Below are 14,713 nucleotides of genomic sequence, written 5' to 3'. Positions count from 1 at the left end.
TAAAAAAATATTCGACTAGATCGACTACCCAACAAGCCGGTAGGCGACATGGGTGGTCGCTATATAATTGCATACGAGTCATACAGTTTTTGACTGATCGGGCTGAAAATTTTTGACAAAGGGTTTGATTATAGTGCGCATAAAAGCCTGGAGGCCGATTTTTGATTTTCAAAAAATATATATAAATATTTTTTGGATTTTTTCAAAAATTTTAAAGTCCCGTTGCTAGGCAACGGTGGCGTCCACAGCAATGGTGCTCAAAAGCATACAACTAGATCCTGGTATAAACCTACCAGTCAAGTTTCATCAAAATCGGTTGACTCCTCTGGTCTCCAGAGTTGTCCATTACAAACATACAGACAGATGGAAAACCTGAGAATAACGGTAGTCTAGCGACCACCCAATACACCACACACACACACACACACACACACACACACACACACACACACACACACACACACACACACACACACACACACACACACACACACACATACATACACACATACATACATACATACATACATACATACATACATACATACATACATACATACATACATACATACATACATACATACATACACATATATATATATATATATATATATATATATATATGTATGTATATATATATATGTATATATATATATATATATATATATATATAAACATACATACATACATATACATTCCATGTTTTTTACACTCATTGAACATATTATAACTTATTGTCAGACAGAGAACAAGGTGACACAGTCAGACATCTCGTTGAAGAGCTATGTGATGTTACTGAAGTGATGTGCTATTGCCTAGGTGAAGCCCAGACCGCACCGTCTTCCATAATGTTTGTGTTGTTGCTGCTGTTGTTGTAGAATAATTCCAGTCAGTACTGCACAAACTGGCCCACAGCTTGGTGACAGGAAAATCACAGCCTGGTGATCCTGCAAAAGCGGACCAAAGATCCCCCACAACTGAGACGGCATGCTAACGCCCATGTCGAGTGAAAAGCTCGCAGTTTTAGACTGAGAGAGGTAGAGAGAGAGGTAGAGGTAGAGATAGAGACAGATTTATACACCTCCTCTGCACCCTCCTGTGCTCCGCGCACCTTGGGCCTTGCAGCCTGCAGGCAGACTTCAACGGTTTAGCCTTTAAGTTTGGCTGTTTCCCCGCTTCAACCGACATTCATATCGTTTACCCACATCATTTTTTGCGACCACACCACTGCTTCCACCGAACCAAGGTCTATGATAATGACATTATGATGTGACACTTGACTTGAAACTTGATTTGAGACTTGCCCTCATTGACTTGAGACTTGGCTCAGGTGACTTGTTGACATCTCTGCCTTCTAGTATGAATTTGTTTGATGTTCCGAGGGATCTGACATGTTGTTGTTGTTGTTGTTGTTGTTGTTGTTGTTGTTGTTTTGTTTTCAAGTTGCAAAATGCAGTTTTCATTGAGTCATGAATAAATACACCACAGTTAAGACATAGCCTAGCGCTAGACGTAAAGCCGTCCTACTACACCGCCATCTTACAAAATCTGTCATCCCGATACATCCCGCCTTCAGCCCGTCACTTATGGACATCAGATAGTCTGATATATGGGTTGTAGTGTTCAACTTCCATCAACAGTTGCGACGGGACTGGTTGAGTGCTGGACGCTGGGATGACGTGCACGTCTGTGGACCACTGGAACCCGAGCTTCGCGTTAGCCTCAATCATGTCACAGACAAGATGCCGTAATGCCGTCCCAGCAAAAAGAGCGTGACAAACAGAGGGGCAGACGGATGGAGAAATCCGGATACTTTAACACACAGATTTTCTTGAAGCATTTAAAAAAAAAAGTGTAAAGAATTTTTATTTTGCTTGGGGGTGAATCATCAGTTTTGGGGTATTAAAAAGGAGAAGGGATAGGGAATTGAGGAGTAACTGTGCATGACAGATTGACCAAGTATTACTGTGTGTAATTTTGTGTGCTCCTCAATCCTCACGCATCATTATAAAGGGTTCTTGCTGTCATTGTATAAGAAATGTCACAGTTGGAACCGCGACTTTAAGCTCCCATTCTCGCGTGTGAGAACCGGACCCACTACACTGAAGCTCGAGGTCCCGCTACGTCTTCCTCGATCCCAGAACCATGGTCTTTTAAGACAGGAATATTTATGATTAAACTGGTAAATACTTGTTCCAAGTAATTAGATAATTATTAGCTTTTTAATGGTACTATTTTAAAAAAATATATTATTCTACGACAACAGGAACCTTTTAGAATGAAGCGTGCGACACACACACACACACACACACACACACACACACACACACACACACACACACACACACACACACACACACACACACACACACACACACACACACACACACAATTTGTGTCAATAAATTGACCTGGGTACCCCAAGCGTGTGTGCAAAATCGAATTTGGCCAGCTGTGTTTTTGTTTTTTTTGTAATGATTTTCAGACCTGTACATATACATGCCGAGAGAATTTCCTTGTGGGGGTGGTGAGGAGGGATTTTTTTTGTTCCCATGAGTTGAACCTGGAAACCCACAGCATCATAAGGAAGACCACTACACATTGAGTGATCCTATAGTATTACTAAAGCTAGTGTCGGATGAAACTGAGTGATTTAAAATACAGGATACCAATGGAATGAGAGGTTACTGTACCATAATAATCGAGTGAGACAGAGCTGGGGCTGCGTCCTCATTCTATTAGGCCGACAAATTAACAAATTACAAGTTATGAAATTCCAAAATTGCCGAAGCATTTGTCGTGTTCGCATACTCTCCGCACACAAAAAGATTGCTACACTGATCGTTAACTACAAAATACCTTTGTGGCTCAATTAGGCCTTTGCTTCGATCATATAGGGGAAAAGATGTTCATGTGGACCCTTGGGAATAACGACCTCAATGAATTTGTGTCCATTGAATATAATTAAGAGCATATCTTCAGGATATTTTGAGAATGTTACCATTTCCATTTTGGATCTAGTGCATCCTGGTATGACTCCATTCAGAATACCTCCAGTTCAGGGAAATTGGAATTGCAGGAAAATCATTATGGGGTCTGTATTTTATATTCAAGTACATTATCATTTAGCAGTTGAAGTTTTGAGAACAAAAAGATTTATCTTCAACCCTTTGAGCTGCAACCTTTTCCTTTTAGAGAGAGAGAGGGGGTTTGAGAGGTTTTTTTTTAGTTGAATTGAGGAGTTAACATTGGCAACCATTTCCAGGTTGAATAACTTTTCTTACTACACATAAAATTCTCTTGGTTTTTGCATCCAGAGGTTGGACTCCCACATCCTGTATTTGTGAGCATTTTTGACCATCTGCTCTTGCACTCTTCATTTGCAGGACAATGCACCGTCAGGCTCGGTCAAGGTTCCGTGAGAGTGCCCGATGCACGGGGTGTTCAAAATGCTTTCAGAAGGAGATACAATTGGTAAGGACTATCTTCTTACAAATCAAGTGGACTTGTATTATGGGGAAAAACAATTATTGGACTATTGTGAGTATCTCCTTTTTAGAAATCCTGGTATCTACCGTGATGAGGCTGTCGAAGCGCAAGACTTGTTGCTCTCACATCGCAGGCAGGTCAGTGGTGTCCGATTTTAGATCTTAATGTTTCATCAGGTCTCATTTCCTTTGCTCTCTCATGACCACCCCATCCCCATGAACCTTCAAAACATGCCCCTTCCATCCACTCTCCATTACTCCTCTCTCCCTGCTCCTCACGCAACCCCTTACCTTCCTTTCCTTCTTCCATAACCTTCCATTCTCTTCCTTTTCTCAACTTATATATTATAACCCCACAGATTAGACTCACAAGCTGAAGTAATGGTCTTGCATTCTTCACCTAGTTCCTGAGTCCGATTACAATTATTGTACTGAATGAGTGCTGATCGAGCAGAAAGCATTTATTATTGCCTCGTTTGCACTCAAAGCAAAGGCAACACCAACATGTCCTGGTAGTGTCTTCACTGGACAAAGATGCCTTGTCTGATCGATGCGCATCATCCCACCCTCGCTGGCTGCTTTGTGCCTGGATCTTATCCAGCCTTGGCCGTTTTGTTTCCCTTCTTGTTCCAGAATATGCCTTTAAATTGAGGCCACTGACCCCTGAGTTCGTGCGGAGTGCAAGCGGAGCACACACTGAAGGGGGCATTTCATGAGGATTGGTCATGATGTAGTTGCGCCATGGCCTACACTTCTAAATGTGCCCTTTTATTAGATTTTCAGCCCATTTCACAGCCTAATGATCCTACTTTAAATTTAATTTTCCCGAGACAAACAACGAGCACTCAAAAACCTGTAAAGCTCTCACTTATTATTGTCTCTGCTTAGAGCGCTCAGAATGGGTTGAGTCCATGCCGGGTCTGCCCCCTAGTGGTCTCTGGGAGAAGACTACCCCCCCCCCTTTCGTATGCAAACTCTTGGCAAAAGGGTCTTCACGAGCATTTGACATGTTCTATAATTAACTATCACCAAGATTGCATTTCGTAAACCAAATCTCTGGCAAAACGCTTTGAGCAACCGCAAACCATCCCGCAAGTTCCAAAAGGTCTCCCTGAGGTGCTGATTAAGGCTGCAAGCACTTTCAGGCACTTTGCTGAGCGAGGCCTGTAACGACTGTACTAATCGAAGGTTTGTCATGACTTATGTTGGGCATCAAAACGGGAAATTGCAGAGCACTTCAACAAAAATAATCTCCAACGTGGCGAGTCCAACGAGCAGGATCAATGTCAGCATTGAAATAAAGAAGGGATGAATTTGGTCACTTGCCAGTCAAAGCAAGCAGGGCAGGTAGATGACCTCCTTTCTGCAGACCATTAGTGAACCGTCTGGGTTTTCAGCAACAATCCAAAAGTGACATGGTAATTCTCCCGAGACTAGGTCAGTTTCTCAATCCTGATCACGAGGTCAAGATTGTACCCATTTCTACGTACTCGCATGATTAGCACCATTTCATTCAACTCTACTCGTACTTCCAGTAACTGTCACATCTGTGAGATCATCGTGCCCTTCTGCTGGACGTGCTTCTTTGTTCTATGCATATCCAAACACATGGTTTAGCTGTATACAGGTACAATCTGAGGTTATTTTAGTGCCGGTTTTGGTGTTCGCTCCCCTCGATCAGGAACACCTTTATTTTGACCATTCATGGCACAAATGATTTTTTTTAAGTCCCCTACCAGTTTTCACTGGAGGGCACTATAGGTTTGCTCTCCATCTGTTTGTCCATCCATCCCACCTGTGGTTTTCAGACTTTTTTTCTCAGACCCTTTAACATATTCAACTGAAACTTGGTACATGGCTTTATTGCGATAAGTTACAGAACAAGTTCGAGTTTCAGGGCACTTCGTCAATTTTTCACAGAGTTTTGCCCCTTTTGGACTTAGAAAATATCACATCGGTAGGGGACATGTACAGAGACATGACAGAAGTAAATAGACACCTTAAATTTATTCATTTCATCTGTATTAAGCAAGTTTTACTCAGTGATTTGTCCTCATATTCAACGATTTATTTGTGGCAACGAGTTCCCTGGGTCGTGAATGATAATTAACTATGCCTCGAACCCAGGGAGCACATGACCTTTGCGATTTTCAAAGAGGACGAATTGTTGGCCAATCGGAAGGTGGAGTCAGCCAGCGTCAGATAGCTCAGAACCTTGGAATTCCACTTTCTACGGTCAATCGGGTGATTGTGCAATTCACCAGCGAAGGCAAGGAACCCACAGCTTCCCGTTATGGTCGACCTGGGCCCTCAGAAAGGTGTCTTCGAGCTGTCAAGCGGTCCATTGAGAAAACTCCCCGTTGCAAGGCAGCAGATGTTGCAGAGGAGGTCCAAGTTAGCTCAAGAACTACCTTGCGGTACCTTCATCAACTGGGCTACTACGGGAGAGCAGTTCGGAGAAAACCTCTTCTTGGACCAGCCAACATTCAAAGGAAAAAGAAGTGGGCTGACGAGATGGCCACCAGACCTTTGAAGGTTTAGCGAACCGTCATTTTTTCCAGATAAGTCCCAATTTGTTCAATTTTTTTCTGACAGTGGACTTGTATGGGTCCAGAAACTTCCCAGTCAAGAGTTATCTTTGAATAGATTGCAGCCAACTGCCAAACACGGTGGTTTTTCAGTGATGCTGTGAGGAGCAATCTGGAGCACTGGTCACTCAGAGCTTGTGGAGTGTGTTGGCAACATCAACTCAACAATATGTATTTCTATCCTTGAGGATGGACATCTCCCTGTCTTCTCCACTGGTCAGATGGTCAAAAACAACACTGCTCATGGAAGATGGAGCTCCATGCCACACTGCAAAAAAAGTTAAAGAATGGCAGGACAGAAATGGGATCAAGCGACTTCCATGGCCAAGTCAGTCTCCTGACATGAAGCCCGTTGAACACCTCTGGGCCATATCGGATCGAGCTGTGCGGAAAAAGTCCAGGAAACCAACATCACGGGCAGAATTTCAAAACCTGTTTGTGTGAAGCCTGGGCAGAGACCCCACAAGAGGAAATTTCGGAGCTCGTTCGTTCTATTCCTGACGGAGGAAAAGCATTGAAATCTGCAAATGGCGAGTCTACCAAATACCAGAGTATGTGTTAAAATGGATCAAATATGCTTGAAATGTTCAAGAAATACATTATTTTAAAATCAGGTGTCTATTTACTTCTGTCATGTCTGTGTACATCCCTTGCCCAAAGCAATTCTTGCTCTTGTTTCCTCTGCCACCGAAAGTGAAGGAGGTAATGTTTTCACCCCTCTCTGTTTGTCTGTCTGTTTGTTTGTCTGTTTGTCTGTCTGTGTGCAGGATATGTCAAAAATCTTGTGAACAAATCCGGATGAAATTTTGTGGGCAGCTTCGGTGTGTGACAAGGTTGAATTGATTCGAGTTTGCTGAAGATCTGGATCTGACTACGAGAAAATTTTAAAGTGATTCTTCACCATTGAGAGATCGGGCTAAGCTAATATTGTTACGTATCTGGAAGCCATCGCACACAACAGCCAAAGTCCCCGTAGATCAGTTATCTCGGTAAGTATGTTTATAGTTAGGGTCCCGTCCCTATGTTTAATGGGTATTTACGTGTATGTGCGCTGTGAGTTATTTTATAGTTAGAATTTATACATCAACCACAACAACATACAGTTTCGCTTCTTCCACCATCGTCCTCCCTCGTGCGTATGCGTGACAAACGCAACCGTGGGCGGGGCCCACTCCCTCTTTAGCCAATCAGTAAGGAGCGGGCGTCTCACCCGCCCCGTCCCTCACTCAACCCAGTCGCCATTACGCACGTGGTCTTTGGTGAGGAGGGAGGCGGAGCTACAATCGCCTCAGATTGGGACCCCACCCGGAAGGGTGGGAGTTGCCCCGCCTACCGTGGGTCTGTCCAATGAGGGACGGCCAGCGAATCGCACGACGCAACCGTCCAATCAGGAGGCGAATGGCCAGGGAAAAAATCCCTCCCACCTCATGAGAGGAACAAATAACAGTCGGGGCGATGATTCTGTCTGGGTCTGCCTTGCCTGGTGTCGTCTGATCCGTCTGGAAGCTTTTTTGGCCTTGATCGCCTGTCGCCTCGTCCGCCTTCGTGCTGGCTGGCGTCCGTCGCTCTATCCCTCATCCCTGGTGCTTGGTGCTGCGTTGAGGCGGTGGGTTCGAGTCCTGCCTAGTCGGCTCGACCAGACCACACGAGGCGGACAGGTGTAAGTGCAGACTCTTGCCCTAAGCTCACCTTCCCTCCCGAGCTGAAGAGCCAAATAAAGGTCGCGGCCACTATTTCTTTTGGGTGTGTGTGTGTGTGTGTGTGTGTGTTTGTGGGCCCAGTCTATAAGTAACAATTGTTTATGTGCCTTGTACATTACTTGCATTCCTTCTTGATAGTCGGTTTAACTCTGCTCTTTTTGTGCTCCCCTGCACCATTATAAATAAAACCCCCAATTATTCAATGTACCAGCTCGTTGTTGTGCTTTCTATTATTGACCCAGCACGGTTCGTGCTTGAGAACCAGTAAGCCGATTGGGTTATAAGTTGTCGTTTGGACTGACGGACTTTGGTAATTCCGCTTGGTAACACCAGACCGAGGTCGCTAGAGCGACCCGGTTCGACAGAGTCTGTTGAGGGTGTGACTTCCTCTGTAATTTTACGACGTGGGTACTTAGGTATATTGAACTTTGGCTATTAACCCTACCCCATGCCGTCAGAGAATTGGCGAGCACGGTCCTTAAGTGACCCGTGACCTTCAGAGTTGTCCGAAGGTTACAACCAACAATTCCGGGTGTTCGGTGGGAGATGGCTCTACTGTTCCACCTGACGGCCTTTCCTCGCCACCGACCCCCGGCCCACAACAATATGTAGCACGGTATATAAAATATGTGGATGGAATCGGATGAAACTTGGTGGAAAGGTTAGTTGTGTGACAAGGACTAATTAATTCAATTTTGGTGAAGTTCCGAATCCAGATCCGGATCTGATAATTTTTAAAGTGATTCTTCACCATTGAGAGATGGGGTTAAACAGATTATATATCACGATATCTCAAAAAGTCATGTACGGATTCGGACGAAACTTGGTGGACACGTTGGGTTCGTGGCAAGGATGAATTGATTCGATTTTTGGTGATGATCCGAATCCGGATCTGGATACGAGAATTATTTAATTTTTAAAGTGATCCCTCACCATTGAGAGAGAGGGCCAACAACGATCCAACGAGGGCCAACTGGTCATGTGGCACGATATCTCAAAAATGTACTTGGCCCGATATAGTCTGGTGGATCAGGCGTAAAGTGGTGGAGGGATGCGCTCCACCGAGTGCTCTTCTAGTTTAATATGTCATGGAAGGATTTTGCCAAAGATTACCACTTATATTGTGCCCATGTTATCCATGGGGTCCAACATAGGTTAACATTCATATAACCAAGATTATTTAACATATTTCCCTCATCTTGTGCAGAAATTTTCACCAATTCTGAAAGCACCGCACCCAGGTCAATAAGCATTGACGGAGTATTGTAATTAATCACTGTGTCTGTATGTACGCGATGTGTCTGCGGCTGTATGCATTGCTCTGGATGTGGGAACTCGAGATTTAAACTAAATGTACATACAGTGTACGTCTCCAACTCACAATATCTCGATTAAATGAGAGGCCATTTACATAATACATAAATCAGGAGAGGATATGGGAGTGGAGAGAAATTGAGAAAGGATAGAAAGGGGTGGCGGGGAGGGTGATTGGAGGCCCTACAAAATGAGATGGCGTGTTCTGGAAATTTCTGGTCACGTGGGTCATGGGCGCCATTTTGTATACATCGATATCTCATTGAATGAGCACACAATAGCTAATCATTCTTTTTAAAATTACAGAATTCTGTCACAGAAGGGTTCAGGGCCAGATTTAGGCATGGGCAAGCTGGGCAGTTGCCTGGGGGCCTCCACAACCAGGGGGCCTCCACATATTTAATGAAAAAAAAATTGTAAGGAAAAATGTATTTGTGAGTGCCGGAATGGTAGTTGGTAGTTAGTGGAACAGATATATGATATTCATCTTTTCTCATTCTCTATTTTATATAGAAGCTCAGATTCTTTGTTCTTGAAAAATATACTTTATGCATGACTGTAAATTTGTCTTGTCACCTTTTTAGTATTGTAAGGTAGAGTTGGAAAAACCAAAAAAAAACCCTTCTCTCCATGTTAATGCAGCCCTCTTATATTCCTTTTTTGTTCTTTGTAAATTTCTTCATTTCTATTCTGTTTGATTGGAAAGAAAAACTTTCCCTGTCCGAATCTTCTCAAGGGGTTAACAGGATGGCCTAGATGTGCACATACTCGTCTCGAAGTTGTCTAGCCTGGGTTCAAATCTTGACTCAGCCACATCTTACCTGTCATCCCAGTGTTTCACCAGGCAGGGTGATTGATCAGTGTGTGTGTGTGCCTCCCTCAAATGGACATGAAGCCGGATGTCTCCATCTGCTATCAATAGTTGGTGGATGTTAATGATCCCATAGTGTCCCTCACCAAGAGTAGGCGAGCTATCGCCGGCATCCTGAACAAATTACAAATTCCTGCCCTGACTCATTGCTGGGAAGGCAATGGCAAACCACCCAGTACACCTTTAACAAGCAGCCAAGGACCTGCCTTCAGGCAGAGCACACAATCAATCAATTTTCTCAGGCTCTTTCCTTTGTTTTTTCACTCACAATTGTTATCTTTTCTCTACTCTCTTGGTGGTGTGTGCATCTGGTGTGGATTGTGTGCTTCCATTTCTGTCTTTCACTTTCCTTCTTCCAAATCTTTAAAATTTCTCCATTCTGTCACTCCCTGTGTGTTTCTTCTACTCACACGTTCTGTACACCTGGAATTAGGCACTCATCAGTGTGAACCTTTACTCATGTGTTACACTTAATTTTCCCACGGTTTCTGCATTATGTTTTGAGGTTCAATCAATCCTGTCCAATTGTTTGCTATTCTGACGCATTGGAAGAATCAAAAAAAAAAAAATCATTAAGTAATGTAATCTCCCTTTTGGGCGCAGAGAAAGACAACTAACTTGATGAGAAAACTAACCTTAACTACGCTTCACACACAACGGGCTCAGATTCGGTGTGCCACACTGATGGACACAAAATGGCTTCAAATTGCAAGTTGTCGCTACTCCGAGTATACAGTGACTTTTGGAGCAATTGGTGGTATATATGGTTGGTGTTGGCTTAACGGTTATGGTGGTGGGCTTGGGATCGTAGCATCCTGAGTTCAAATCCCACTGAGCTGTTGAATTAATACCAGGTGGGGTTGACTCTGCCTGTCATCCTTCCGAGGTCGGCATAAATGAGTGCCAGCTTGCTGGTATCCTGTGTCGGAGTGGCGACCCGTCCAGGATTGTGCCCAATAGCCAAGGAGGCTGCTTAGGCAGCACCGACGCTCTGCACAGAGTATGGTCCCAATGGATGGATGGTGGAATATAGCAGAGTTAATAATAGAGGAAGATTGGTAGAATAGGGGTATATTTATGGTATACGGGAGTTAAGAATAGGGAGAGATTGTCGATATTTGTGAGTTGAGAATAGCGGGAGATTGTTGGAGTCGAGGGCTTTGGAATCGGCAGGTAAAAAAGGGAAGGCAGTTTTGGGGGATTTTTTTTTTTGACATTTTGTGTATGTAATGTGTGGAATACTCCTGATGTTGCAAACATTCCATGAGCTTCTTCAATATGCAAAATCACTTTATAATGTGTCTAGTATTCCTGAGAAAGGCAATTTGCAATATTTCTGTATCGATGACATCAGTGGTGTCCGAAGCTGAAAGTATTGTACAATTAAAGTCAGCTCAGACCATCGTATTTGAGCAAATGACCAAGTTTTCAGGCTGAAATACATTTTATTTTACCTCTTTTATGGGACATACACTTGCATTCTTGGCTTACCAGAAGTTGTGTTCATCGAGTTAATTTTTTTTTTAAGCCAAGAAATCGTTTGTTACTTGTAATTTCACTTCTTGCATGATCGTAGCAAGTCAATTATGCTTTCCTCTGGAGGATTTGGAATTTAGATGAACGACAATGGATGGCGCTCTTGACTTCACCAAAAGCAATTTATAATTTATTCCAGAAAAAAAAAAACAAAGTATGTATCAATATTGTTGTTTCACATGCAGCTTATGGCTGCTGGTTGTGTAATTTTTGGAAGGACAGCTGCGCCACTGACACAGTGCCCCTGCAACCGGTAAGCTGGTACCCATTGGCTCAGCCTGTCATCTTTCTGAAGTTGGCAAAATGAGTACCAGCTTGCTGGGATGATTGAGCCATTCGAGTATCCTGTGTTGGAGTGGTGACTCTTCCAGGATCGTGCCCAATAGCACAGAAGACTGCTTCGGCAGCACCAACACTCTGCACAGAGTATGGTGCGGATGAATGGATGGATGGATGGATGGTACCCATTTTGCTCTCCTCTGAAGGACAACATACTCAGTCAACCCAAATGGTTTTATTTCAACAGCACAATAGAGGCTTGAATTCAAAACTATAAGACATTAAGCCAGCCACATTAACCACAAGGCCAACACCAGGCTATGTATAGTGATAAAACAATGTGTATACTGTATATTAATATCGTACCTTTTATATCCGCTACTTTATTTTACTACTGGCCAACATTCTTCAGTTCCTGTAGGATAGGTGCCACAAACACCGAGCAGAGGTTTGAGTCCACGGCAATCACTGGCAACTCATAAAACATTGCTACAACAACATATCATCGCTACCGAGTATCACTGAAGTTAAGAATTCAGCGAGCTCTGCTAGATTCAGCTCGAATAACGATCAATATCGAGAAACTTCGTTCGTTTCAATACTGTCATCCTTCCCCTGAAAAAGAGACAGAGACACAGACACACAGAGATATCTGATTTAATTCAGCATCCGTAGACTATGCTGGTATGTTCAAGGACCGAGGTCCACTTGGTGCTCTTTTTCTCAGTTGCACAACTTGTAGATTGTTGTAAGTTCTTTTCCTGTCTGTTTGGGAAGTTTGTGGGTACAGTAGGAGGTTAATGCTGTTTGATACAAAACATACTAGTGATTGTGTAATGTTTCTAGAGGGGACCTATGTAATCTAAAGGTTGTTTTGTGTAAAATGAGAACAGGTTATACCATTGGGGTTAGCCTTTGACCTGTACAGCCTGAAAGCGAAAGTGCGACAATTTTCTCGTTGCTTCCAGATTTAGAATCACCTATAAACCATTTAATTAACTGTTTGTCAAAGTTTTGAGCCTTTGTGGGGATTGTCTCTGGGAGAGGGTGGGGGTATAAACCAGAGGGAGAGGAGATGGGCAGGGGATTGGGGGGGTCAGGAGTTTCCGTTGTGCCATGCTGTATTTGGTTTTGCCGAGTAAACGCTTAGTTGGAAGACTCTTGCCTGCCGTTGCGGATCGATCGATCGATGGAAGGACCATCACATTCTTGTGACATTGATTTTCACTCTGTTTTTGGTGCAATATTTATGAATTTTCAATGACCCAAAATTCCATCGAGCTTTCCAGAATGCAGCGATTTCAAAAAAGCAATTTACGTCCATAAATGTAATAATTTGGTAAAGTCTGTAAATTGTGATTACTGAAATCATATATTATATTGAGCGAGGACACATTTGTTTCAATGGTGTCTTGTGGGATGGATGTCGTTTTGCTGGGATATTTAGTTAGTGTTTTTCGTTAATTCGTTAACTTTTGTGAACTATTTTTTTATTTCCTTGTGAAGAAAGTGTTGGACTTCCCATCTGCATCCCTCGTGATCTTCCCATCAGGACCACCATCTCGCGTCATCCCTCGTTCTTATCCATGATCTTTTTGCTCCCATTAGCTTGACCTCGATGAACCCTTTTACAGGCATGTTCCAGTGTTTCCTCACATCCTCTCTTTCTCTCGCTCTCTTCCCTCTTTTCCTGTTCGTTCATTTCCTTGTTAACTGTTGTGTCCAACCATTACCCCACTCTCAGTTTGTTGCCTTTTTACCCTGTGTTACCTCGTCCCTCCATGAGCCTTGATCTTGTATAAAAACACATTTTGCAATGATGTACTGGGCATGAAGGGCTAACAGGATGGCCGAGAGATATGCACACTCACCTCTAAGCTTTCTAGCCTGGGTTTAAATCCTGACGCAGTTAAAAACTGTCATCCCGGTGTTTCACTGGCAGGGTGATTCATAAATGTGTGTGCGGTCCCTGAGGGACGTCAAATGGGTTTCCAGTCTGCCGGTATTATTTGGTGGACGTTAAAGATCCCACGGTCTCCTTTGCGAAGAGTAGTTGAGCGATCACCGGCACCCTGAACAAATTCCAAATTCCTGCTCAGACTACTGCTGGAAGATAAATGGCAAACTGCCCAGCACGACCCTTGCCAAGAAATTGTTTTAGTGGATCTAATGCTCTGTAACACAGATTATGGTACATCAGTCAGCGGTCATGTGTAATGTGATGAAGGTGGTTGTAGAGTTTGGGTGGGGGTGGCTGGAGGAACATGGGGGTGGTTGTCTCGTTTCGAGTGCAGCGTGCACGACCATGATCTAAGGAGGACTCATTCTATCCTGCCAAGAGAAACATCTCAACAGATTGAGTACAAGCCACAAAGAGCCTCATTTGTTATGCTGTGTTATCTGCCAAATACGGTTTATTGGCCCTTCGTGTCCACCGGTTCTCGTTGCCAGCCACGGTGACCGTTCTGTGCACTGGGATATCACGAAAGGTGTTGTTCAGTAGAACGAGCAATTCCTGAGTTGTTAGGGCCAGGCTCGGCCAGTCACGTTTCCTTTCCATTGAACCGTGTGAGTCTGCACAGCCTATTTGCTCGAGCCGTCCAGCTGATGCGAGAGGATGGCACCCCCCACCGTGCCCCCCCAACCGCCCCCACAGGGGAAGAGAGGGATGGAAAACGAATCTTCTGAGAGGGAGCCGTGGATCTTCCTTTGACATTGGAATTACAGGATTAAATTACAACACAATTTCGTCCTTTAGCACCATGGGATCTCCTCTGTGCAAATCCCACGAAGACGGAATGGCTCGCTTCATTCATCCGATTCTTACTCTTCGGCTCTGAGGTCTCGGCTAATAAAAACGTTTGTGATGCAACAAACATGATTCCAGGGATAATTTACAGTGGGAAATTTTCATTACCGACACAGTGTGCGTATAAT

The 14,713-nt window shown here is 43.7% G+C and overlaps 1 long non-coding RNA gene across 2 annotated transcripts in view; it reads left to right on the top strand.

The window, feature by feature from the left end:
- LOC147030301 (uncharacterized) overlaps window positions 1-14,713 on the top strand; it is a 64,498-nt gene that overhangs the window by 26,644 nt on the left and 23,141 nt on the right. For both annotated transcript variants that reach the window (XR_015056300.1, XR_015056299.1), the window contains 2 exons: window positions 3,387-3,474; window positions 3,560-3,626. This is a non-coding gene — a long non-coding RNA (uncharacterized LOC147030301). The remainder of the gene's footprint in view (window positions 1-3,386; window positions 3,475-3,559; window positions 3,627-14,713) is intronic.

This window comes from Eptatretus burgeri, chromosome 3 (assembly GCF_056783735.1).
Source record: "Eptatretus burgeri isolate ZD-2024b chromosome 3, Ebu_testis_v1, whole genome shotgun sequence".
NCBI classification, from domain to species: domain Eukaryota; kingdom Metazoa; phylum Chordata; class Myxini; order Myxiniformes; family Myxinidae; genus Eptatretus; species Eptatretus burgeri.
The sequence above is the reverse complement of the archived record's forward strand: the minus strand, read 5'-3'. Positions and strand labels throughout refer to the sequence as shown.